The 26,480-nt window shown below is 35.3% G+C and overlaps 1 long non-coding RNA gene across 1 annotated transcript; it reads left to right on the top strand.

Annotated features, from left to right (window-relative positions):
• Positions 1–19,162: 19,162 nt before the first annotated feature.
• On the top strand, positions 19,163–21,574 carry LOC115833364. The gene is made up of 3 exons (XR_004028800.1): positions 19,163–19,192; positions 19,714–19,718; positions 21,508–21,574. It is a non-coding gene; the product is annotated as an uncharacterized LOC115833364 (long non-coding RNA).
• The last annotated feature ends 4,906 nt before the right edge of the window (positions 21,575–26,480 follow it).

Below are 26,480 nucleotides of genomic sequence, written 5' to 3'. Positions count from 1 at the left end.
AAAAGACAGGCAATAATACATGCTGGCAAGGATGTGGAGATAAGGGAAGCCTCCTACACTGTTGGTGGGAATGTAAATCAGTACAATCACTATGTAGAACAGTTTGAAGTTTCCCTAAAAAACTAAAAACAGAGATATTATATGACCCAGCAATCCCACTGCTGGGTATATACCCAAAATAAAGACAGTATATCAGAGACTTATCTGCACTCCCATGGTTGTTGCAGCACTGTTCACAATAGCTAAGACTTGAAAGCAACCTAAATGTCCATTGGCAGATGATTAGATAAAAACAATGTGGCATATATACACGGTGGAGCACAGTGGAGTACTATTCAGCCATAGAAAAGAATGAGATTCTGTTATTTGCACCAATGTGGATGGAAATGGAGATAATTATGTTAAGTGAAATAAGCCAGGCACAGAAAGATAAACATTGCACGTTCTCACTTGTTTGTGGGATCTAAAAATCAAAATAATAGAAATGGACATAGAGAGTAGAAGGATGGTTATCAGAGTCTGGAAAGGGTAGTGGGGGGCTGTGGGGAAGGTGGAGACAGTTACTGGATCCAAAAAGTATAGTTAGAATGAATAAGAGAAATTATTTGGTCGCACAAAAGAGTGACTTTAGTCAATAATAAGTTAACTGTACATTTTAAAATAAGTAAAATAGTATAATTGGACTATTTGTAACAGAAAGGATAAATGCTTGAGTAAATGGATAGCTTATTCTCCATGATGTGAATCTTATGCCTTGCATACTTGCATGAAAACATCTCATGTACTTCATAATTATATACATCTACTGTGTTCCCACAAAAATTAAAAATTAAAATATCAAAAATATGAAACCTAGAGAAAGACTCTTACAATATTCATTATTGATTGCTTCAGGGAAAGACATCTTTTAAGAAACTTTCATCTCAGCGTTGTTCTTCAGTTACTCAAGGTTGAATTGAGCTTTTCTCTTGCAAAAAATGAGGAGACAACTTTCTGATCTAGCTGTATAATTTGTTTAAAATCTCAAGAATCATACACATATCAAAACATTGCATTGATGTTGATCCATTATGCAAAAAAATGCATTGTACCCCATAAATGTATACAATTATTATTTGTCAATAAAAACAAAATTTAAAAAATCTTAGAAACCAACTTATAATTGCAGAGTTCTTTTACTTAAAGAAATAGCAATTAATGACTATTTCGAGGACACATATAGGTGAGGAGGCAAATACCTACTTGTCTCATTTCACTTACAAATTATCTCATGACATTTATAAGCAAATGACTTAGAAATGTCTATTTGATTATAAACATTGAATCATATCGATTTACCATTTGACTTGTAATTCACATTTTATTAGGCTTTACAAAATTAAGCAGTTATTATTCTATCCTAAATTAGTATGCTAATTTTGTGATATTATAGCTTGAAATTTTCACATAATTTTTGTTGAATTTTTTTTTGTTACCTAATTTATGCAAATATTACTTTATTGATTGTATCTTTTTATCATTTTGGCTTACGTCTTTTGCAATTGTTAAAATAATTTATTGGATCATACTCTATTTTTGTTTCTGCTATATTGATTTGACTTATTTCCCTCGGGGACACTAATTAGTTGTAGACTGGATCTATTGTTTTTGTCGTATTTTCTCTCATAATTTTCAGTCATTTCCTCTGCATTATGAGAAAGTGTCTTTAGTTTGCACTAAATGCCTCAGCATCATAATCATTTTGATTTTCTAAATGTTAGTTTTCTTCAACTGTTTATCTTGTGAATTTTAGTTCTGCTACAGGTTTTAGTTTCTACACAGTCTCCCTGTATACATTTCCTTTCCTTCTCATTTGTCACATTTTTCACTGTGTAAGTAATTTCATTTATTTACTGGAGACTAGAACATGTAGTCCATTTTTAAATTTTCTTTTGTAAATATTTTTGATAATTCTTATTTTCTCTTAAGAGGTGATTCTTTTATTAAAGTTATGAGATCTTTTTATGGATTGTATATTGTTGTTTTTCAAAATGTTGACTCATACTTGAATAAAGGAAGAGATATTTAATATATTTAAGAAGCAAATAGTTTATTTATTGAGGTCTCTATTATTTGATTACATTGCTAGAATATCTTTCTCAGTGTTTAGCCTGGAAGCTAGTTTGACATGAAAAATTTTATTCAAATATTCAGTATGTATTTGTCTAGTTGTCTAGTTAAGCTCTGATGATACAGGCAGGCCAATTTCTCTTTCCTCTCATTGCCTAATCTTGAAATTACACAGAGATCTCCTTATTCTTTGTCTCCCTGGGTTAAATTTTCTGGCTTACACTGGACGTGTGACTTCAGGTGAGTCATTTAACCTTGGCAAGTTTTCCCTACCCTTTGCCAGATTATTTTAGAGACACTGTATTATTTATTTTTTATAATTTTTGTGATCAGAGTTTATAAAATATTTTTTCTCAACTTTTATTTTAGGTATAGGGAGTACCTGTGCAGATTTGTTGCATGTGTATATTGCACCCAAGTAGTGAGCATAGTATCCAATAGGTAGTTTTTTTTTAAACCATATGCCCCTGCCTCCCCGGACTACTAGTTAGCAGTGTCTATTGTTCCCATGTTTGTGTCTCCGGCTGCTCGATGTTTGGCTCCCATTTGTAAGTGTGAACATGCAGGATTTCGTTTTCTCTTCCTGTGTTCATTGGCTTTAACCTCCAGCTCTATTCATATTGCTGTAAATGACATGATTTTATTCTTTTATGTGGCTATGCAGTATTCCATGGTGTATATATACCACATTTTCTTTATCATCCACCATTAATGGACATCTAGATTGATTCCATTCTTTGGTATTGTGAATAGCAAAGCAATTAACACATGTATGCATGTGTCTTTTGATATAATTATCTATTTTCCTTTGAATACATACTCAGTAATGGGATTGCTGGGTCAAACAGGAGCTCTGCTTTAAGTTCTTTGAGAAATTGCCACACTGATTTCCCAATGATTGAACTAATTTACACTCTCACCAACAGTGCATAAGTGTTTCCTTTTTCTCTTCAGCCTCTCGAGGATCTTACTTGTTATTTCAATTTTTCAAAAATAGCCATTTGGAGTGGTGTGAGATGGTATATCATTGTGGATTTGATTTGCATTTCTCTAATGATTAGTTATGTGGAACATTTTTATATGTTTGTTGGCTGTTTATATCTTTTTTGAGAAATGTCCGTTCATATCCTTTGCCCATTTAATGGGGTTTTTAATAATAAAAACATTGTTTAAATTTTGTATAGATTCTGGATATTAGTCTTTGTCAGATGCATAGTTTGTGAATATTTTCTTCTATTCTGCAGGTTGGCTGTTTACTTTGTTGATAATTTATTTTACTGTGCAGAAGCTATTTAGTTTAATTAGGTTCCACTTGTCAATATTTTTTGCTATAGTTTCTTTTGAAGACATAGGCAAAAATTCTTTGCCAAGGCTGATGTTGAGAAGGGCATTTCCTAGGTTTTTTTTGAATTTTTATATTTTGATATTTTTCATTTAAATCTTTAATCCTACCTGAGTTAATTTTTGTATATTGTAAAAGGTAAGGGTTCAGTTTCATTCTTCTGTATAGCCACTTGTCACAGCACCATTTATTGAATAGGGAGTCCTTTTCCCATTGCTTGTGTTTCTTGGATTGTCAAATATCAAATGGTTGTGTGTGTGAGGCTTTATGTCTGGGTTTTATATTCTGTTCCATTTGTCTATATGTCTGTTTTTATACCAGTACCAGGCTATTTTGGCTACTATAGCCTTATATACTATGGTTTGAAGTCAGATAATATGATCCCTCTAGCTTCGTTCTTTTGCTTAGGATTGCTTTGTTTATTCAGGCTTTTTTTGGTTCCATATGAGTTTTTGAATAGCTTTTCCTAATTCTGTGATGAATGACTTTTGTAGTTTGATAGAAATAGTGTTGAATCTGTAAATTGCTTTGGGCCATATAGCCATTTTAATCCATAAGCACGGGATATTTTTCTATCTGTGTCATATCTGATTTCTTTCAACATGTTTGTGCTTCTTGTAAAGATCTTTAAGCTTCTTGGTTATGTGTACTGCTAGGTATTTCATTTTATTTCTTTTATTTATTTATTTATTTATTTATTTTGAGATGGAGTCTCGCACTTTCACCCAGGCTGGAGTGCAGTGGCGCGATCTCGGCTCACTCCAAGCTCCGCCTCCCGGGTTCACGCCATTTTCCTGCCTCAGCCTCCTGAGTAGCTGGGACTACAGGCTCCCACTACCATGCCCGGCTAATTTTCTGTATTTTTTTTAGTAGAGATGGGGTTTCACCGTGTTAGCCAGCATGGTCTCGATCTCCTGACCTCGTGATCCGCCCACGTCGGCCTCCCAAAGTGCTGGGATTACAGGAGTGAGCCACCGCGCCCGGCCTCATTTTATTTCTGCCTAGTATAAATGGTATTGTGCTCTTGATTTAACTCTCAACCTGGACGTTATTGGTGTATAAATATACTACTGATTTTTGTACATTGATTTTGTATAGTAAAACCTACTAAAGTCGTGTAACAGTTCTAGTAGCCTTTTGGTGGAGTTATTAGGCTTTTCTAGTTATAGAATCTTATCTCCAACAAAGAGAGATAATTTGACTTCTTTTTTTTTCCAATTTGGATGTCTTTTAATTCTTTCTCTTGCCTGATTGCTCTGGCTAGGGCTTCCAGTATGATGTTAAAGTAGGAGTGGTAGGAGTGTAGGAGTGGTAGGAGTGTAGGAGTGGTGAGAGTGGGTATCCTTGTCTTGTTGCAGTTCTTAAGGTAGATTGTTTCAGCTTTTGCCCATTCAGTATGATATTGGCTTGTCATATATGGCTCTTATTATTTTAAAGTATGTTCTTTTGATGCCTGGCTTGTTTGGTATTTTTATCATGAAGGGATAATGGACATTATTGAAAGTTTTCACTTCTTCTATTGAGAGAACATATGATTTTGTTTTTAATTCTGTTAATGTGGTGAATCACAGTTAATAATTTCCATATGTCAAAACAATCTTGCATTCCACGAAGAAAGCCTTATTGGTTGTGATGTATTAACATTTTGATGTGCTGCTGAATTTGGTTTGCTAGTATTTCATTATGGACTTTTTTATCTGTGTTCATCAGAGATATTGGCCTCAAGTTTATATTTTTTTTTCATTGTGTCTCTGCCAGATTTGGGTATTAAGCTAATGCTGGCTTCATAGAATCAGATAGGGAGGAGCCTCTCCATCTCGATTTTTTTGTAAAAGTTTCATTAGTAGTGGTACCAGTTCTTCTTTTATGTCTCGTAGAACTCAGCTATGAATTCATCTGGCCCAGGACTTCTTTTGGTTGCTAGGTTTTTTACTGATGATTTAATTTCAGAATTCAATATTGGTCTATTCAGGTTTTAACTCTTCTGATTCAATTTTCTGAAAATGTGTGTTATAGAAATTTATCAATTTCTTCTAGATTTTCTAATTTGTGTGCATAGTGTTGTTAAATAGTATTCTATGAAGATCTTTTCCAACTATATGGGATCGATGGTAGTGTCATCATTTCTGATTATACTTATTTGGATCTTCTCTCTATTTTATTTGTTAATCTAGCTGGAAGTTTATCAATCTTGTTTTTTTTTTAAATCTACACTTGGTTTCATTAATCATTTGCATGAATGCTTGCATATCAATTTAATTCAGTTCTTATTTTAATTATTCATTTTTTTCTTCTTGCTTTGGTATTAGTTTTTGTATGTTTTTTTTTCCTCTAGTTACTTTAGGTACAAAGTTAAAATGTTAATTTGAGAGCTTTCTAGCATCTTGATGAAGGCATTTAGTACTATAAACTTTCCTCTTAACACTGCCTTAGCTGCATCCCAGAGGTGTTGGTAGCTTGTGTTCACATTTTGATTAATTTCAAATATTTTTTTATTTCTGCTTTAATTTTAATGTTCACTCATTAGTTATTCAGGACCAAGTTGTTTAATTTCCATGAATTTTTGTAGTTTTAAGATATCATCTTGATATTTATTTTTCTTTTTATTGCACTGTGATTTGAGTGTGCTAGGTATGATTTTAATTTTTTTAAATTTACTGAGATTGAACATGTGATTGATCCTATAATACATTCCATGTGAAGATGAGTAGAATAAATATTCTGTTGTTGGTGGGTGGTGTGTTCTGTAGATGTCTTTTCTGTCCAATTGTTCAAGTCTTAAATTTAAGTCCAGAACTTCTTTGTTAGTTTTTACCTCAAAGATGTCTCTAATGCTGTTGGTGAAATGTTGAAATCTCTCACTATTATTATGCATTTGTCTAGGCATGTTGGGTTTGTGAAAGAGAGCATGGCCTCCCCAACTGGCAGGGCTACAACTTGCACCAGGGTGCTTAGGGATCCAAGTCCTATGGGGCTCCATGTGGGCCTGAGAAGTGGCTCTGCCCAGTTTCCATGCAGCTCTCTCTCCATGTTTGTCTGGGGGTCCAGGGGGTCAGTTAGGATCTCTTATGCCTAAGATTACAAAAGTTTATAGCAGAAGTGTGTGTCCCTTGGGCCTCTCACTCACTCACCCATTCCCCACAATAGGGAGCCTCCCCATGCTCCATGCCAATCTCAGATGGGCAGCCTCACTCCTCTCTGTCCTCCGTGGGTCACCATTGCTTCCTTCAGGAATCACAACATGGCCTCCTGGACAATCCACTTGAACACTAGAGCTAGTGTTTAAGCACCACTCTATCTCCTCTCTGTGACAGTGGTACACACTAGCTGCTTCTAGTCAACCATCTTGGCACTTTCTTCTATATTATTTTATCTGTAATTATTTCTGTATGTATCTCTAAAATACAAGTGTTTTTTAAAAACTTAAAATATCCTATTTATTATACTTGAAACACTAACAATAACTTCTAAATATTAACAAATATCCAATCAAAGTTCTTATTTATCTTATTTTGTTATATTTTAAAATGATTTTTTAGTTTGTAGCCAAATCAGATCAATCCATTTGATTGTTGATGTATATTCCAAAACTTCAAATATTTACCTTCTCTCTCCATCTCTCTTTTCTCACTCCCTACTCCCTCTATCCCTCGCTCTTTTTCTCTTGTTTTACTGAAGTAACCCAGTTGTTTTTATTGGGTTTTCCAATGTCTAAAGTTAGCCTCCTTGTAATACTGCCTCATGTGTTTCTCTCTGCCTTCTATTTCTTGTCAATTATTAGATTAGGCTGACAAGCTTGACTATTTCACAAACACACACACACACACACACAGACAGACATTATATTTAGCTATTTGTATAGGGCAAGCACAGCTACACAACAGGGACATTATGTGAACAAAACATTCGCTTTTTCTCTACTAGTACTTGGTAATACTGAGGCACTGAGTGCATAGAAAAAGCAGAGTAATTGCTTCTTTGTCTTAATTGCAGTGCAGGATTTCAAAATAATGAGGTGGTGCCTAAAATCCTTCACAAGTGAACAATGAGGCTTTTAAAAAATATATTATGAGCTAATAGACTTGACAATATTTGACATACTTAAATCTCTTTCAATTATTACTCTTTTTGGTAGTTAAGAGAACTTCTCATCTTTTTCCAGTGGGAATTTATTCAGGTTGGCTCTTAAGACCTTTTCTAATATAACTCTAGTAGTTTTTTATCATTTCTATGATTTCTGGAATGACAAGGTATTTCAGGTTCACCTTATGCACCTTGTGCCCAGAGCCTAAGTACTTTAGAGTCTACACAATACAGCTATGGTATCTTCTCTTTATTTTGCTACCATAACTCAACAATCTCCTGTGTAGTCTTTCATTTTTTTCAATGACTCAAGGACTCTTCAGAATCTTCCATTTATTTCTTCCTGTGTTATTATCTCTGGGGACTAAAACAGGTCATGCTCATAAACACGATAACATTTTTACCATTTAGTTAATTTTAAAAAATACTATTTCCTATTACTTTATCTTTCACTTCTGACACTACAGAGCTAGAACTTAGATTTTCATACTATTCACCATCTCTCTATCTGTAAGATTTTTAGTCAATTTTTCATGATTCGTGCAGCACATTACAAGTCTTATGGCCTTTGTTTTCATTCCCCATGGAAATTTTCCCAAGCCATTTCTTTTTTTCTTAAATTCCCAATCTGACCTGTCTTCATCACTTTTAGCACATAATCCTTCTACAACTTTTCTGAGACAATAATATGTTTGTGCATCAGTGTTTTGGGCACACTTCCATTACAACATTTCCATACATTTTCCTTCAATATGCTCTTTTCTTTTCCATTTCTGAAGAATAATGGGACTTATACCCTGTGAGAATTAATTATGTTCTCTTGTTCCTCTCTGTCTTCACTTCTTTCAGGATCTACTTTATCTATTAACAACTATTTCTCTTGTCCTGTTAATCTTTTTCAAATACTGATTATTTTAAAAACATTTTATTCAGTTGCACAACACTGCACTAGCCATGTTCTCCTTCCACTTCACAACTGTTTCACATTTGATGCCTAATTCTTCTGCTTTCTAACTATAATTATTAACCAAGGCATGACTTTGGTCAATTTCTTTATATCCTTTATGTTTTATAGTTTTATCTAAGAGAGGCAGTATTTTATAGTTAACAGAAAAGTCTCTGGATCCAGAGTATTTGAGCTTGAATACTTGGGCTCTATTGTTTTCTATATGTGAAACATTGGTCTAGCTACTTATTCTCCCTTTGCTTGAGGTTTTTTTTTAATTAACTATTAAATGGAGATAATAATTATTATGAAATTAAAGAGTTGTTTAAGATTAAGATTATATGAACCAATACATTTAAAGTGCTTATAACAATGTATTGGTACATAGTAAATGATTAGTAATCATTATTATTAGTTATCATGATTTAAAAAGTAAAAAGGAGGGTTGGGTGCAGTGACTCATGCCTGTAATCCAAGCGCTTTGGAAAGCCAAGGCAGGAGAATTGCTTGAAACCAGGTGTTTTAAAAAAATTTAAAAGGTGTGTGGCAATGGCAATATCACACAGAATATGGCAAATGCAATATAATAAGTATTAAAAAGTTATACAGAAGGGCAAGATGTAGCAAAGAGGAAAATCAAACTCTAATCTGGGATGGTAGGGAAGACCTTAAGAGAATCCAATGCCCGAACTAAAATTTGAGAAACAAATGAAAACTTTCAGTTGGGTAAGGAGATGAAAACTATGTCAGAATGAAGGGAGACCATGTGGATGAGGACAACATATTTAAGCTGCCGGAAAGAAATTGTTCTGCTTGAAACCTGCAGAGAGGAACAGTGGAGGGGCAGGGGATAAATATGCCTAGTAAGATAGGCAGGGCCAGATCCTAGTGTGTCTTTTTTAAGGTAAGAGACTGGGCCTTAAATCTATGTAAAAATTACCAGTAATTGTTATCTTTAATTTTGATCGATATTTATTCTTACATTTCCAACTTCCTTTTTCAGGCCTTAAGCATTCATAATTGAACTACTTATTATATTAGCCTAATAATCAGTCTTGCTTTGTTCAACCCTTCCTACCAACCAATCCCATTCTCATTATAATTCTTCCATGTTCAAATATGTTCAGTAGCTTTCCTCTAAGTAATATGGAAGGTCCAAATCCCATGATTTAACCTCAGCCTAACTATCCAACTTATCTCTCTCTAGCCTTTATTGAAAAAAAAATTTTCCTAGAAGTGTTCTGTGTTTTTATACTTCTACACTACTCCACATGCTTTTCTTTCTCCCTAGAATAATATTCTCTCAACTCCCTCTGGTGAAATTTTACTTATCCTTGAAGCTATATCTATCTATATGCTGATTTCATCTACTAGAAAACGTCAGATTCATCTACATTTATTAGGTCCTTTCTCTGTGCCAGGCACTGTGTTAAATATTTAAATATTTCCACATACTATCTATTTCAATATTCATGCAAGTCACTTAGTGAGGCATTGTTTTTCCTCTTCTACATAACTTAAATCTAAGAACCAAGGAAGTAAATGGTTAAAAATGCACTCAAGTTCACACAGCTACTAACTGGTAGATTCCAGGTTCAAACCAATGTCTTCTATTAGAGCTTGCTGACTCACTACCTGAGTTCACTTGTGAATTTTGCCATAGCATATTCTGTAACATACTATCTGCGTTTTTTATATTTTTATTTGTTTCCAACTTTGATATCTACCACAATACACAGCACCTTGTCTCATAACATATTTCTTGTCAGTATAAATCCATGCAATGCAAGCAGAAATTAATTAACAAAACAATCTTACTTCCCAATTTCATGTGATCTTACTCTCTAATAGACTTAGATGTAGAGAAGCAGGAGCAGAAACAGCAAATATTGGTGCCCCATCCTCAATTCAGTGCAAATCACATTGCCCAGCGGGAAATTGTGAAAGTAAATGAAATAATGCCTGAGAAGTACCGAAAACTTTTCATTTGAACAGTACTATATACAGTCAAGGATTTAAAAATATATATTGTGGATATTAAACCTAGTCAGAAATTACTTAAATTTATATTGAGAGTCTTTACTGAGGAAATTAGTTTCATAATCCAGTCACACATGATAAAGGATATGAGCCAACATTTAAACGGTCTGGTCCATTTACTGGACACAAGGCTGCCATTGATCTAAAGACTACATTTAGTGAATATAATACCCTTAGAGTTAGTGGCTGTCATTTTCTTGAGTTCATAAAATTTCATTTGGCCAATATTCAACTCTAACCATATAAGTCAGTGTACTTAAATATGCTGGACCAGTAAGTCAGCAGGCCTTCACCAGTACTAATTTTGCTCTTCCTCATTTTAAATTAAATTTTCTTTAAGCTTAATCAATTGATTTAGCAAATTAAGACCACACATTAAGAAGCAGAGTCAGTATGAGGTTAAAAAAGTCTGATAGAGCATTAGTTTGTCTCTCAAGGATAGTTAAATCAGCTGCTGAAAACCTTTAAAACATCTAGAAAGCAAATCTTTATATTCAAATGCAATGAGAAAAACCTCTATCATTATTATGTGTAGGATACAACTCATTTCCCCACATTTTAAACATGTTCCTTTATTTCATGTCCCCAAAGACTTATATATATTATGCTGATTTTTTAGTTATCAGGAAATTAATATTAGTCCTTTTACATTTTAGCTTTCACAATGTTTGAGGATCTTTGAATTGTATATAAAATTTAGCTGCTTTTCTCCTGATTGAATAATAAATAAAAGTTATAGCAGAATATCTAACCTATGGGGGCACAAAACAATGAGTAATATGTTCTCCAAACCCAGTATGTGATTAGAAATAATATTATAAATAGTATTATGTGTGGTACATTCTGTTGAACTCTGATTAAGAAGTGGAATGATTCATTATCTAGTTTAAAGGTGTAAATTAATGGGAAAGATTAAATTATAACTCTGAAAAGCTGAGAATATAGCAAGAATAGAAGAGAAACAATATACCAATAAAATGGAACATGAAGATATATTTAAAATGGAAGTTAAAACTTTGGAATAAAATTATTTGTCTTAGTTCAGGTCACTTAAACTCTCTGAACCTGAATCTGTTCATCTGTCAGGATAATAATTACTGTATCACAAAGATGTGAGCACTAAATGAAATTGCTGTGAAGGGCCTTGGCATTGATAAATAATGACGCTACCATGTCTGCTTTTAATTTTTGAAATTATGTATTATGCATTTTAAAACTCTTAATATCAATCTTTATGTCACATTAAAGTACACTTTAAGAAACTCCATTCTATTTACATCTTAAGAATTGCTCTTAGTAATATATTTCCTTCTGTAAATATTAGCCTAGAAGTTACATATGTTCTCTTCTGTAAAATCTAAATATTGAAAATACACAAATATTCTTTATAAATATTAAATTTTTAATATTAAAAGCTATTAAAATATATATGTACTTTCTCTTTTTTTACATTTTTGATGAAATATATTCAAATTGGACAAATTTTCAATAGCATAACATTTCATTTTAATTTTTTTATCATTGAGAATGAACAAAAGTCAAGACTGTGATAAACATGTAAAATAGGAAAGTAAAGTTCAGTTTTTTGTAGGGGCCAAGATGGCAGACTAGACACAGCCAGGAGGAACATCTGTCACTGAGGGACTGGGACATCCAAAAGACTGGCACACTATGAGCAGATCTTCAGAGAGAAGGCACTGAGAGTGGATGGAAACAGGGCCCACTTGCTGGGATGAAGAGGGAGGTAGCTGGGGCCCATAAAGGAGGCTTCCATACACTGGGACTCATTACTGGCCCCCGACAAATCCTGGGGAAGGGATGAGTTGAGGAGGTGTGAAGTAACCCCCTCTCACCAGGGACCTCTGGAATCCTGGCAGCAGGAGACCCACAACCCCCACGGACACTTGAGATGCCAGGGAGAGCTTCTTAGAAAGGTGTCAGGGGCAGGATTCTATGCTATTCAGAGCCCAAACACTTTGGTACAGGAATGTCTGCAATGGAGCAAGGCCAGGGATGCCCATTCCCTCAATGCTCAAGAAGCTTCCCTAGGAGAATTTAGCCATAGGGGAACTATTGGACCTGAACAGAGCAGGGGGAGTCTTGCCTGTGAAATGGGCCTAGTCAGATATAATCAATCCCTTGTCTTCTGGCTTCTCCCAGGGCACCAGCCAGGCTGCACTTGCTTGCAGTACAGCCTTGGATGCCCAACCAGGGTGCCTACCAAGAGCCTGCATTACAGCTCTTTCACTGGCAGACTCCACCTGACTGTTGCAGAGCTCCAGCAGAGCTAACCAACACACAGCATCCCCACCTGCACCCTCTCCCGTAAGATCCTCCCCCAAGCAAATTTGCGAGCATGCATTTGCTGATAGCTACTGTCCCATCACTTTGCTGTCTCCAGTGCACTCATGGGTGGACCTTGCCTCCTCTCCCCACCAGTGTACGTGTGTGCATGCACCCCATTATGCCACTGCTGCCAAAATGAGCATACCCCCACAACCCTTCTGCCATTGGAGGAGCAAACTCAGGCACAGAGGCAAATGTCCTCATCCCCCATCTCCACCCCATGCTGCCACTGCCGCTGCTGGTGTGAACATGTGCGTGGAGGCTGGCAGGCTTGAGCTCTGCCAGTGTCCTGCATCTGCACCAACATGGCTGCCAGAGTGAACATGCACATGGACACCAGTTGCCCCATCCTCTTCACTCTGATTCACACTGCCACTGCTGTTGCTATGAACATAGACATGGAGGTTAGAATCCCCATGCATGCCAGAGCCCTGCCCCATTCAACAAGCATGCAAGCCACTGCACTGCCACTGCTGCTATCATGGGCAAATGAGCCTGGACCCCCCTGCCACTGCCCCAGTGAAGCACTTTGTCTGGCACCACTTATTGGAGTATTTTAGCCAGAAGTCCAGGAACTCTTTGGCACTTCCAGTACAGTAGGTTCCTAATCTCGAAGTGCTGGAGAACACAGCTAGTGAGTTGCCCCATACAAGTCTTCCAGTGGTAGTCCAGGAGTGCTGAGCTGAGCTTTGGTCCCCTAAAATCTTAGAAACAAAACCATTCAAATGAACTCATTTTATACTGCAATCAAACCCCCAGGGGCAACAAAGAAGATAAAAGCAAAGAAAATAATTGAAAGGACAGTACATTCAAAGATTGAAGGACAATCACCCACGCAGATGAGAAAGAACCAGTGCAAGAACTCTGGAAACTCAAAAAGCCAGAGTCTTCTTACCTTCAAATGATCACACTAGTTTTCCAGCAATGGTTCTTAACCAGGCTAAAATGGCTGAAATGACAGAAACAGAAATGAGAAAATGGATGGGAATGAAGATCAATGAGATACAAGAGAAAGTTGAAAACCAATCCAAGGATTCTAAGGAATATAATTAAATAATACAAGAGATGAAAAAGGAAATTGTCATTTTGTAAGAACCAAACTGATATGACAGAGCTGAAAAACTCACTTAAAGAGTTTCAAAACAAAATCTCAAATGCTAACGGAAGAATTGATGAAGCTGAGGAAAAAAATAATCTCAGAGCTTAAAGACCAGATCTCCAAAGTAACTCACTCAGACAAAAATAAAGAAAAAACAATACAGAAGAATAACAAAGCCTTCCAGAAACATGGGATTATGAAAGAAGACCAAATCTACAAACTCACAGGTGTCCCTGAAAGAGGAAAGGAAACAAGCAACTTGGAAAACATATTTGAGGATATTGTGCATGATATTTTCTCCAACCTCATTAGAGATGCCAACATTCAACTACAGGAAAAGCAGAAAATCCCTGTGAGATACTACTCAAGAAGACTGTATGCAATACACAGTCATTAGATTTTCCAAGGTTGAAATGAAAGAAATAATGTTAAGGTCAGCTAGAGAAGGGGTAAGTCACCTACCAAGGGAACTGCATTAGACTAACAGCAGGCCTTTCCACAGAAACTCTAGAAGCCAGAAGAGCTCGTGTACCTATATTCGGCATTCCTAAAAAGAAAATTCTCACAATTTCATATCCAGCAAAACTAAGCTTCATAACCAAAGGAGAAATAAGGTCCTTTTCAGACAAGCAAATGCTAAGGGAATTTGTCACCGCAAGAACCGAATATACATTATTCTCAGCTGCACATGGCACATACTCTAAAATAATCCACACAATCTGCCGTAAAACAATCCACAGCAAATTCATAATAACTGAAGTCATACCAGCTGTACTCTTGGACCATAGCGCAATAAAAATGGAAAACAATACTGAGAAAATCACTCAAAACAGCACAATTTTATGGAAATTAAACAACCTACTCCTGAATGACTTTTGGGTACACAATAAAATTAAGGCAGAAATAAAGAAATTATTTTAAACATATAAGAACAAAGATACAATGTGTAACAGGATCTCTGAGACAGTTAAAGCAGCAAGAGGGAAGTTTATAGCACTAAATGTTCACATAAAAAAGTTAAAAATATATCAAATTAACAACCTAATATTACACCTAAAGGAACCAGAGAAACCACAGCAAACCAACCCCAAAGCTAGCAGAATAAAATAAATAACCATAATCAGAGCTGAACTGAAAGAAATTAAGAGGTGAAAACCACACAAAACATAAATGAATGCAAGATATTTTTATATAATAAATAAAATAGACTGCTATCCAGACTAATAAGAACAAAAAGATCTAAATAAACAAATTCAGAAATGACAAAGGGGACCTTACCTCTGACCACACAGAAATACAAAAAAAAAAAAAATCAGAGAGTACTATGAACATCTCTATACATGGAAACTAGAAAATCTAGAAAAAAATGGATAAATTCCTGGAAATGTACAACCTCACAAGATAGAACCAGGAAGACGTTCAATTCCTGAGCAGGTCAATAATGAGTTCTAAAACTGATTCAGTAATAAAAAGCAGAATATCCAGAAACAGCCCAGGACCAGACGGGTTCACAGCCAAATTCTATCAGATGTACAAAGAAGAGCTGGTACCATTTCTGCTAAAACTCTTCCAGAAAATTGAGAAGAAGGGACTCCTCCCTAACTCATTCTATGAGGCCAGCATCATCCTGATACCAAAACCTAGTAGACACACAATTTAAAAAAAAAAAAAAAAAAAAACTTTAGCTCAATGTGCTTGATGAATGTGGATGCAAATATCTTTAACAAAATAGTAGCAAACCTAATCCAGCAGAACATCAAAAAGCTAATCCATTCCAGTCAAGCAGGCTTTATCCCAACTATGCAAGATTGTTTCAACATATTCAAACAAATAAATGTGATTCATCACATTAACAGAGCTAAGAACAAAAACCACATAATCATATCAACATATGTGGAAAAGGCTTTTGATAAAACTCAACATTCCTTCATGTTAAAAACCATCAACAAACTAGACATTAAAGAAATATACTTAAAAATAATAAGAGCCATCTATAAAAAACCTACAGCCAACATTACACTGAATGGGCACATGGTGGAAGCATTACCCTTAAGAAACAGAAAGACAAGGATGCCATCTCTCACCCCTCCTATTCAACATAGTACTGGAGGTCTTAGCCACAGCAATTAGGCAACATAAAGAAATAAAAGGCATTCAAATAAGAGAACAAGAAGCCAAACAATTCTTGTTCACAGACAATATACTTGTGTACCTAGAAACCTCATAGTTTCTGGGCAAAAGTGCCTTGATCTGATAAACAACTTCAGAAAAGTTTTGGGATACAAAATGAATGTACAATAATCAGTACCATGCCTGTACAACAGCAACATCCAAGCTGAAAGCCAAGTCAACACAATTCCATTCACAATAGACACAAAAATAATAAAATACCAAGCAATATAGCAAACCAAGAAAGTGAAGTATCACTATAATGAGAATTATGAAACACTGCTTAAAGAAATCAGATAGGATACAAACAAATGGAAAAACATCCCATGTTCTTGGATAGGAAGAATTAACATTGTTAAAATAGTCATACTGCCCAAAGCAATTTACAGATTCAATGCTATTCCTATCAAACTAACAATCACCTACTTTATAGAATCAGAAAAAAAAACATTTTAAAATTCATATGGAATGAAAAAAGAGCCTGAATAGCCAAGGCAATCCTATGCAAAAAGAACAAAGCTGGAGGCATCATATTACTTCAAACTATACCATAAGGCTACAATAACCAAAACAGCATGACCCCAGTACAGTAAAAGATGTATACACCAGTGGAACAGAATAGAGAACCTAGAAATAAAGCCTTACACCTACAACTATCTGATGTTCAACAAAGCCAACAAAAATAGGCAATGAGGAAAAGGACTCACTAGTCAATACATGGTACTGAGATAACTGGCTAGCCATATGCAGAAGATCAAAACTGGACCCCTTCCTAACACCATATAACGAATCAACTCAAGGTGGAATAAAGACTTAAATGTAACACCTAAAACCATAAAAACCCTAGAAGATAACTTAAGAAATACCATTCTAAACATAGGCCCTGGGAAAGATTTCATGATGAAGAATCCAAAAGCAAATGCAACAAAAACAATAATTGACAAATGGGATCTAATTAAATAAAAGAGCTTCTGCACAGCAAAATAATTGTCAACAGTGTAAAGAGATGACTTAGAGGATAGGGTCAAATATTGGTGAACCAAGCATCTGTCAGAGGTTCAATGTCCAGAATCGACAAGGAATTTAAATTAACAAGTGAAAAACAAACAGCCCCATAAAATACCGGGGAAAGGACATGAGAAGACACTTTTTTATTTTTTCAGATTTATTGAGGTATAATTAAATTATACAAATATACAAATAAAAATTGTATATATTTACAGGGCAAAACATGATTGTTTTTATTTCCAACTTTTATTTTTAAGTTCAAGGTTACTTGTGCAGGATGTGCAGGTTTGTTAAACAGGTAAACTTGTGCCATGGAGGTTTGCTGCACAGATCATCCCATCACTTCGGTATTAAACTCAGCATCCATTAGCTATTCTTCCTGATGCTCTCCTTTCTCCCACCCACCCCCACCCTCTGGCAAGCCCCCATGTCTGTTGTACCCCCATGATGTGTCCATATGTTCTCATCATTTAGCTCCCACTTGTAAGTAAGAAAATTTGGTACTTTGTTTTCTGTTTTTGCATTAGTTTGCTAAGGATAATGACTTCTAACTCCATCCATGTCTCCACAAATGACATAATCACGTTCCTTTTTCTGGCTGCACAGTATTCCATGGTGTATATTTGTGACATTTTCTTTATTCCATCTGTCATTGATGGGCATTTGGGATGATTCCATGCCTTTGCTGTTGTGAATAGTACTGCAGTGAACATACACATGCATGTATCTTTATAACAGAATGATTTATATTCCATTGGGTACATACCCAGTAATGGGATTGCCAGGTCAAATGGCATTTCTGCCTCTAGGTCTTTGAGAAATAGCCACACTGTCTTCCACAATGGTTGAACTAATCTACACTCCCACCAACAGTGTACAAGCATTCCTTTTAATCCACAATCTCACCAGCATCTGTTTTTTTTGACTTTTTAATAATAGCCATTATGACTGGTGTGAAGTGGTATCTCACTTTGGTTTAGATTTGCATTTCTCTAAGGATCACTGACATTGAACTTTTTTATATATTTGCTGGGTGCATGCATGTCTTCTTTAGAGAAGTGTCTGTTTATGTCCTTTGCCCACTTTTTAGTGGGTTTTTTTTTCTTTTCAGTTTTTTTTTTTTTTTGAGGTCTTACTTGGTTTTTTTTTTGTCATTATACTTTAAGTTTTAGGGTACATGTGCACAACGTGCAGGTTTGTTACATATGTATACATGTGCCATGTTAGTTTGCTGCACCCATTAACTCGTCATTTAGCATTAGGTATATCTCCTAATGCTATCCCTCCCCCCTCCCCCCACCCCACAACAGGCCCCAGTGTGTGATGTTCCCCTTCCCGTGTCCATGTGTTCTCATTGTTCAATTCCCACCTATGAGTGAGAACATGCGGTGTTTGGTTTTTTGTCCTTGCTATAGTTTGCTGAGAATGATGGTTTCCAGCTTCATCCATGTCCCCACAAAGGACATGAACTCATCATTTTTTATGGCTGCATAGTATTCCATAGTGTATATGTGCCACATTTTCTTAATCCAGTCTATCATTGATGGACATTTGGGTTGGTTCCAAGTTTTTGCTATTGTGAATAGTGCCACAATAAACATACGTGTGTGTGTGTGTCTTTATAGCAGCATGATTTATAATCCTTTGGGTATATACCCAGTAATGGGATGGCTGGGTCAAATGGTATTTTTAGTTCTAGATCCCTGAGGAATTGCCACACTGACTTCCCCAATGGTTGAACTAGTTTACATTCCCACCAACAGTGTAAAAGTGTTCCTATTTCTCCACATCCTCTCCAGCACCTGCTGTTTCCTGACTTTTTAATGATCGCCATTCTAACTGGTATGAGATGGTATCTCATTGTGGTTTTGATTTGCATTTCTCTGATGGCCAGTGATGATGAGCATTTTTTCATGTGTTTTTTGGCCTCATAAATGTCTTCTTTTGAGAAGTGTCTGTTCATATCCTTTGCCCACTTTTTGATGGGGTTGTTTCTTTTTTTCTTGTAAATTTGTTTGAGTTCATTGTAGATTCCGGATATTAGCCCTTTGTCAGATAAGTAGGTTGCAAAAATTTTCTCCCATTCTATGGGTTGCCTGTTCACTCTGATGGTAGTTTCTTTTGCTGTGCAGAAGCTCTTTAGTTTAATGAGATCCCATTTGTCAATTTTGGCTTTTGTTGCCATTGCTTTTGGTGTTTTAGACATGAAGTCCTTGCCCATGCCTATGTCCTGAATGGTATTGCCTAGGTTTTCTTGTAGGATTTTAATGGTTTTAGGTCTAACATGTAAGTCTTTAATCCATCTTGAATTAATTTTTGTATAAGGTGTAAGGAAGGGATCCAGTTTCAGCTTTCTACATATGGCTAGCCAGTTTTCCCAGCACCATTTATTAAATAGGGACTCCTTTCCCCATTGCTTATTTTTGTCCGGTTTGTCAAAGATCAGATAGTTGTAGATATGTGGCATTATTTCTGAGGGCTCTGTTTTGTTCCATTGGTCTATATATATGTTTTGGTACCAGTACCATGCTGTTTTGGTTACTGTAGTCTTGCAGTATAGTTTGAAGTCAGGTAGCGTGATGCCTCCAGCTTTGTTCTTTTGGCTTAGGATTGACTTGGCAATGCAGGCCCTTTTTTGGTTCCATATGAACTTTAAAGTAGTTTTTTCCAATTCTGTGAAGAAAGTCATTGGTAGCTTGATGGGGATGGCATTGAATCTATAAATTACCTTGGGCAGTATGGCCATTTTCATGATATTGATTCTTCCTACCCATGAGCATGGAATGTTCTTCCATTTGTTTGTATCCTCTTTTATTTCATTGAGCAGTGGTTTGTAGTTCTCCTTGAAGAGGTCCTACAAATCCCTTGTAAGTTGGAGTCCTAGGTATTTAATTCTCTTTGAAGCAATTGTGAATGGGAGTTCACTCATGATTTGGCTCTCTGTTTGTCTGTGATTGGTGTATAAGAATGCTTGTGATTTTTGCACATTGATTTTGTATCCTGAGACTTTGCTGAAGTTGCTTATCAGCTTAAGGAGATTTTGGGCTGAGACGATGGGATTTTCTAGATATATAATCATGTCATCTGCAAATAGGGACAATTTGACTTCCTGTTTTCCTAATTGAATGCCCTTTTTTCCTTCTTCTGCTTGATTTCCCTGGCCAGAACTTCCAACACTATGTTGAATAGGAGTGGTGAGAGAGGGCATCCCTGTCTTGTGCCAGTTTTCAAAGGGATTGCTTCCAGTTTCTGTCCATTCAGTATGATATTGGCTGTGGGTTTGTCATAGATAGCTCTTATTGTTTTGAGATATGTCCCGTCAATACCTAATTTATTGAGAGTTTTTAGCATGAAGGGTTGTTGAATTTTTCAAAGGCCTTTTCTGCATCTATTAAGATAATCATGTGGTGTTTGTCCTTGGTTTTGTTTATATGCTGGATTACTTGTGTAGAGGGAAATTTATAGCACCAAATGCCCACAAGAGAAAGAAGGAAAGGTCTAAAATTGACACCCTAACATTACAATTAAAAGAACTAGAGAAGCAAGAGCAAACACATTCAAAAGCTAGCAGAAGGCAAGAAATAACTAAGATCACAGCAGAACTGAAGGAAATAGAGACACAAAAAACCTTTCAAAAAATCAGTGAATCCAGGAGCTGTTTTTTTGAAAAGATCAACAAGATTGATAGACTGCTAGCAAGACTAATAAAGAAGAAAAGAGAGAAGAATCAAATAGATGCAATAAAAAATGACAAAGAGGATATCACCACCGATCCCACAGAAATACAAACTACCATGAGAGAATACTGTAAACACCTCTACGCAAATAAACTAGAAAATCTAGAAGAAATGGATAAATTCCTTGACACATACACCCTCCCAAGACTAAACCAGCAAGAAGTTGAATATCTGAATAGACCAATAACAGGCTCTGAAATTGAGGCAATAATTAATAGCTTACCAACCAAAAAAAGTCCAGGACCAGATGGATTCACAGCCGAATTCTACCAGAGGTACAAGGAGGAGCTGCTACCATTCCTTCTGAAACTATTCCAATCAATAGAAAAAGTGGGAATCCTCCCTAACTCATTTTATGAAGCCAGCATCATCCTGATACCAAAGACAGGCAAAGACACAACAAAAATAGAGAATTTTAGACCAATATCCTTGATGAACATTGATGCAAAAATCCTCAATACAATACTGTCAAACCGAATCCAGCAGCACATCAAAAAGCTTATCCACCATGATCAAGTGGGCTTCATCCCTGGGATGCAAGACTGGTTCAACATACGAAAATCAATAAACGTAATCTTTTCAGTTTGTTTAAGTTCTTTGTAGACGAGGGATATTAGACCTATGTCAGATAAATAGATTGCAAAAGGTTTCTCCCATTCTGTAGGTTGTCTGTTCACTCTGATGATAGTTTCTTTTGCTGTGCAGAAGCTCTTTATTTAGATACCACTTCTCAAATTTTGCTTTTGTTGTAATTACTTTTGTCATCCTTGTCATGAAATCTTTGCACGTGCCTATGTTGTGAATGGTATTGCCTAGATTTTCTTTTAGTGTTTTTATAGTCTTGGGCTTTACATTTAATCCTAATCCATCTTGAGTTGATTTCTATATATGGTATAATGAATGGGTCCAGTTTCAATTTTCTGCACATGGCTAGCCAGTTCTCCCAGCATTATTTATTAAATAGGGAATCTTTTCCCTAGTGCTTTTGTCAGGTTTGTAAAAGATCAGACGGTTATAGGTATGTGGTCTTATATCTGGGTTCTCTGTTCTGTTCTAATGGTCTTTGTGTCTGTTCTTGTACCAGTACCATGCTGTTTTGGTTACTGCAGCCTTGTAGTAAAGTTTGAAGTTGGGTATCTTGAATCGTCCAGCCTTGTTCTTTGGCTTGGGATTGTCTTGGCTATTCAGGCTCTTTTTTGGTTCCATATGTATTTTATAATAGTTTTTTTTCTAGTTCGGTGAAGAATGTCAATGGCAGCTTAATGGGAATAGCATTGAACCTATAAATTGCTTTGATCAGTATGGCCATTTTTATGATATTCATTCTTCTAATAAATGAGCATGGAATTTTTGTTTGTTTGTGAACAGACAGTTTTCAAAACAAGACATAAATGTGGCCAACAAGCATATGAAGAAATGCTCAACATCACTAATTATTAGAGAAATGCAAATCAAAACCACAATGAGATACTATCTCACGCATGTCAGAATAGCTATTATTAAAAAGTCAAAAAATAACAGATGCTAGTGAGGTTGTGGAGAAAAGGGAATGCTTATACACTGCTGGTGGGAATATAAATTAGTTCATCCATTGTGGAAAGTACTTTGGAGGTTTCTGAAACAACTAAAAATGGAACTACCATTTAACATAGCAATCCTATGAATATAAGTATTTCCCAGAAAAATATAAATCTTTCTACCATAAAGACACATGCACCTGTAGGTTCATTGCATCATTATTCACAATGCAAAGACTGAAATCAACCTAAATGCCCATTAAGGGTGAATTGGATTTTAAAAAAAGTGCTACATATACACTATGGAATACTACACAGCCATAAAAAGTATAAAATCATGTATTTTGCAGCAATCTGAATGGAGCTGAAGTCCATTATCCTAAGCAAACTAAACAGGAATAGAAAACAAAATGCTACATGTTCTCACTTATAAGTGGGAGCTAAACACTGAGTGCACGTGGACACAAAGAAGGGAACAATAGACACCAGGGGCTACTTGAGGGTGGAGTGTGGGAGGGAGGTGAGGATTGAAAAAGTACCTATGAGGTGGTATGCTTATTACCTGGGTGATGAAATAATCTGTACACAAAACACCTGTGACATGCAGTTTATCTATATAACAAACTTTCAAATATACCCTTGAAACTATAAGTTAAAAATTAAATAAATAAATAATTTTAAAAAGAGTAAAATTCAGAAGCTGAAAAGAAACAAAATCATCAGTAAGGCAATCTGCTTAAAACTTTGAAAGAAAGAAAATTAGTATATTGGGGAGGTATCTGCAATCCCATGTATATTGCATCACTTTTCACAATAGTCAAGATTTGGAAGCAATCTAAGTGTCCATTGACAGATGCATGAATAAATAAAATGTGGTACATAGACACAATAGAGTACTATTCAGCCATAAACAATGAGATCCTGTGATTTGCAACAACATGTACGGAACCAGATATCTTTATGTTAAATGAAATAAGCCAGGTTCAGAAAGATAAACTTTGCATGTTCTCACTTATTTGTAGGAGCTAAAAATTAAAACAATTGAAGTCATTGAGACAGAGAGTAGAATGATGGTCACCGGAGTCTGTGAAGGGTAGTGGAGGGTATGGGGGCAGGGAAGGAGAAGTGTTCATGGGTACAAAAAATAGGAAGAAGATCTAGTATTTGATAGCACAACAAGACTACTATAGTCAATAATAATTTAACTGTACATTTAAAAATAACTAAAAGAATATAATTGGATTGTTTGTAACACAAGCTTGAAGAGATGGATACATCAATTACCCTGATGCAATTATTACACATTGTATGCCTGTATCAAAATATCCCATATACCTCATAAATAAGTATATATATTATTTACCAGAAAAAGTTTAATACTTAAAAATTAAATTTAAAGCAACTTTAAGCACTAGAGAAATGCAAAAAGTCAGTGGGCATTTGTGGTTTCTTTGAGAGTGTGAGCTTCTCTAAATTTGATAGTGGTGATGGATTGCACACTGTGAGTATATTAAATATCACTGAATTTTACACTTTAAATGGGTAAAATGTATGGCATTTGAATTATATCTTCACAAAGTTGTTTAAAAAAACAGTGTATTTCATTACGTTAGACAGCCTTAGTTTGAACCTGGCTTTGTTAACTAATAGTTTTGTAGCTATGAATGTGTAACTCAACCTCTTTAAGCCTGAATTTTTTTTTTCCACAATAGGGGTATAATAATAATATTAAGATCTTTCACGTGCAATTTTTATATGTGCCATCTGACACAAAGTTTGCAAATAGCTAAATATAGTTCCTTTCTTAAAGGCTACACAAACTAGATAATTAACAAAGGAATTGATTTTGGCATAAGTTTTCTTATCTGTAAAATGAAGGAGTTGGACTAGACAAATTCTAATATCTTTTTGAGTTATTCAAAGCATAAATATTCTATGTTTGGGTAAGAAATAATGCCATTAAACAATATGTTTATCAAAGCAATGTGGATATTAATATGTTATTGAAAATTAAAACTTTTGGCTCAGTGTATTGCAAAATTCTGCTAATAAAAATACATACTACAGTACTTCTCAAGGCTATAAAACATGTAACATTTCTCATCTTTTCTTGGATCATCTAAGCAAGCTTTCTCTATAGCATCTATTTTCATTTAACATATTCAAATGAAACTAATATTCCATAGAACACAACTTGAGAAATACTAATTCTGGAACAACCTGACATAATATTGTTAAACAAGAGTGATATTTCATACTTAATATGGTATTTAAGAAGATGCTAATGCATCATTACAGGAGTACAAACCAGACTAGAAATGGTAATGGTTTGGACATGTTCAAATTGTAAATAACAGAGAGCTGCTACTTAGGCAGGTTGTGATAGAAGTATATTTCCCATTCTGCTACAATCACCATTGTAGACACCATCATTATTAGTAGCAAATTTAATTAGGACAATTTCACTATTTATAAAGGTTTTTGTTGAAGGAGTTAAAAATATGCCACCCCAAAATATGGGGCTCTGTCATATTATTTTGAATTAAAGAAACTTAAAAGAACACAGCAGTGGCAAGAAGATCACTCAGATCTGTATTCTGTTTCTTGTTTTGTTTTGTTTCTTTATTATTTTTATTTGTATAAATTTATGAGGTAGAAGTGCAACTTAGTTACATGGATATATTGTTTAGTTGTCAAGTAAGGGCTTTAAAGTACATATACATCAACTGAATAATGTGCATTGTACCCATTAAGTCATTTTTCATCATCCACCCCTTGCCTACCCACTCACCTTTCTGAGTCTTCGTTGTCTGTCATTCCATTCTCTATGTCCTTGTGTACACATTTTTTAGCATCCACTTACAAGTGATAACATGCAATATTTGATTTTCTGTGTCTGGCTTATTTCGTTTAAGATAATGGCCTCCAGTTCCGTTCATCTTAGTGCAAATTACATAGTTTCATTTTTTGTGGCTCAATAGTGTTCCCTTGTGTACATATAACAAAATTTTAACCAAATCATCTGTGATGGACACTTATGTTGATTCCATGACTTTACCATTGTAAATAATGCTGTGATTAATATATGGTTACAGGTATCTTTTTGATAAAGGGATTTATTTTCCTTTGGGTAGATATAAGACATGAAATTCCCATGTGGGAGATGTACTCCAATACCACAAGGAATAACATTCTTATCAAGAATGGGAAGTTGAGACTGAAAGAATTTTGTACAAACAAACCTGTTGAACTAATGCTTATCTTTCTAGTCAGTTATCTTTCCAATTAACTACCCTAGACCAAGCTCCTTTGCTTTGTCACATTTCACAACTTACTATTATTTGCCCAATTCTTTATGTAAGTGTTTGATTGTTTTGTTGGGTTGTTATCTCTTAATGAGGGCTCTGGTGTTGCATAAAACTTGTATTAAATAAGTTTCTATGCTTTTTTTCCTGTTAAAATATATTATATCAATTTAATTCTTGGTTGCAACTGGGAACTTAAGAGAATAGAGGTGGAATTTTGTCACCTGTGAAGTGTTTATAAAATGTTTAAACTATAGATTCTGAAATGACAATTGTAAATTTATTTGAAAAATAGTACTGAATTACCAAAAATGTAAAAAACAAACATGGAACATATACTAATTTAAATAATTTAAATCGCTATAATAGTTTACTATTCACAGAAGCCATATGTGTAACAAGGGTGCTTGGACAGTAATCAAGAAAATCATTGGAAAGGTCATCAAACACTCTGGCATTTGCAATTCATCACCATTTTATCACTTTGAGAAGCAGAGGGTGGTTGCTCAACTATGTGATACTCTCAAAACAGCATTTCCCGTAATGCAACTCAGAGTGTATCCAGATGCTTAATTACAGGGTGGAAATTGGGTCCACGGAGATCAGTGAGCCAGCTGCAGAAGAAATATAAACAAGCTTTCAGATTGTGCTCCACAGTACTTCAAAGTTTCAATAGCCCTTAACGGGGGAGGCCTTTGAAGGAAGCATACTCACAGAGGAGAGATTTAATACCTTTTCCTCTATGTTCCGGAGTATCACATCCTGGAGCTAGAAAAATA

Source organism: Nomascus leucogenys, chromosome X (genome assembly GCF_006542625.1).
Source record: "Nomascus leucogenys isolate Asia chromosome X, Asia_NLE_v1, whole genome shotgun sequence".
Classification (NCBI taxonomy): Eukaryota; Metazoa; Chordata; class Mammalia; order Primates; family Hylobatidae; genus Nomascus; species Nomascus leucogenys.
Note: the sequence above shows the minus strand (reverse complement) of the source record. Positions and strands in the feature narration are given on the sequence as shown.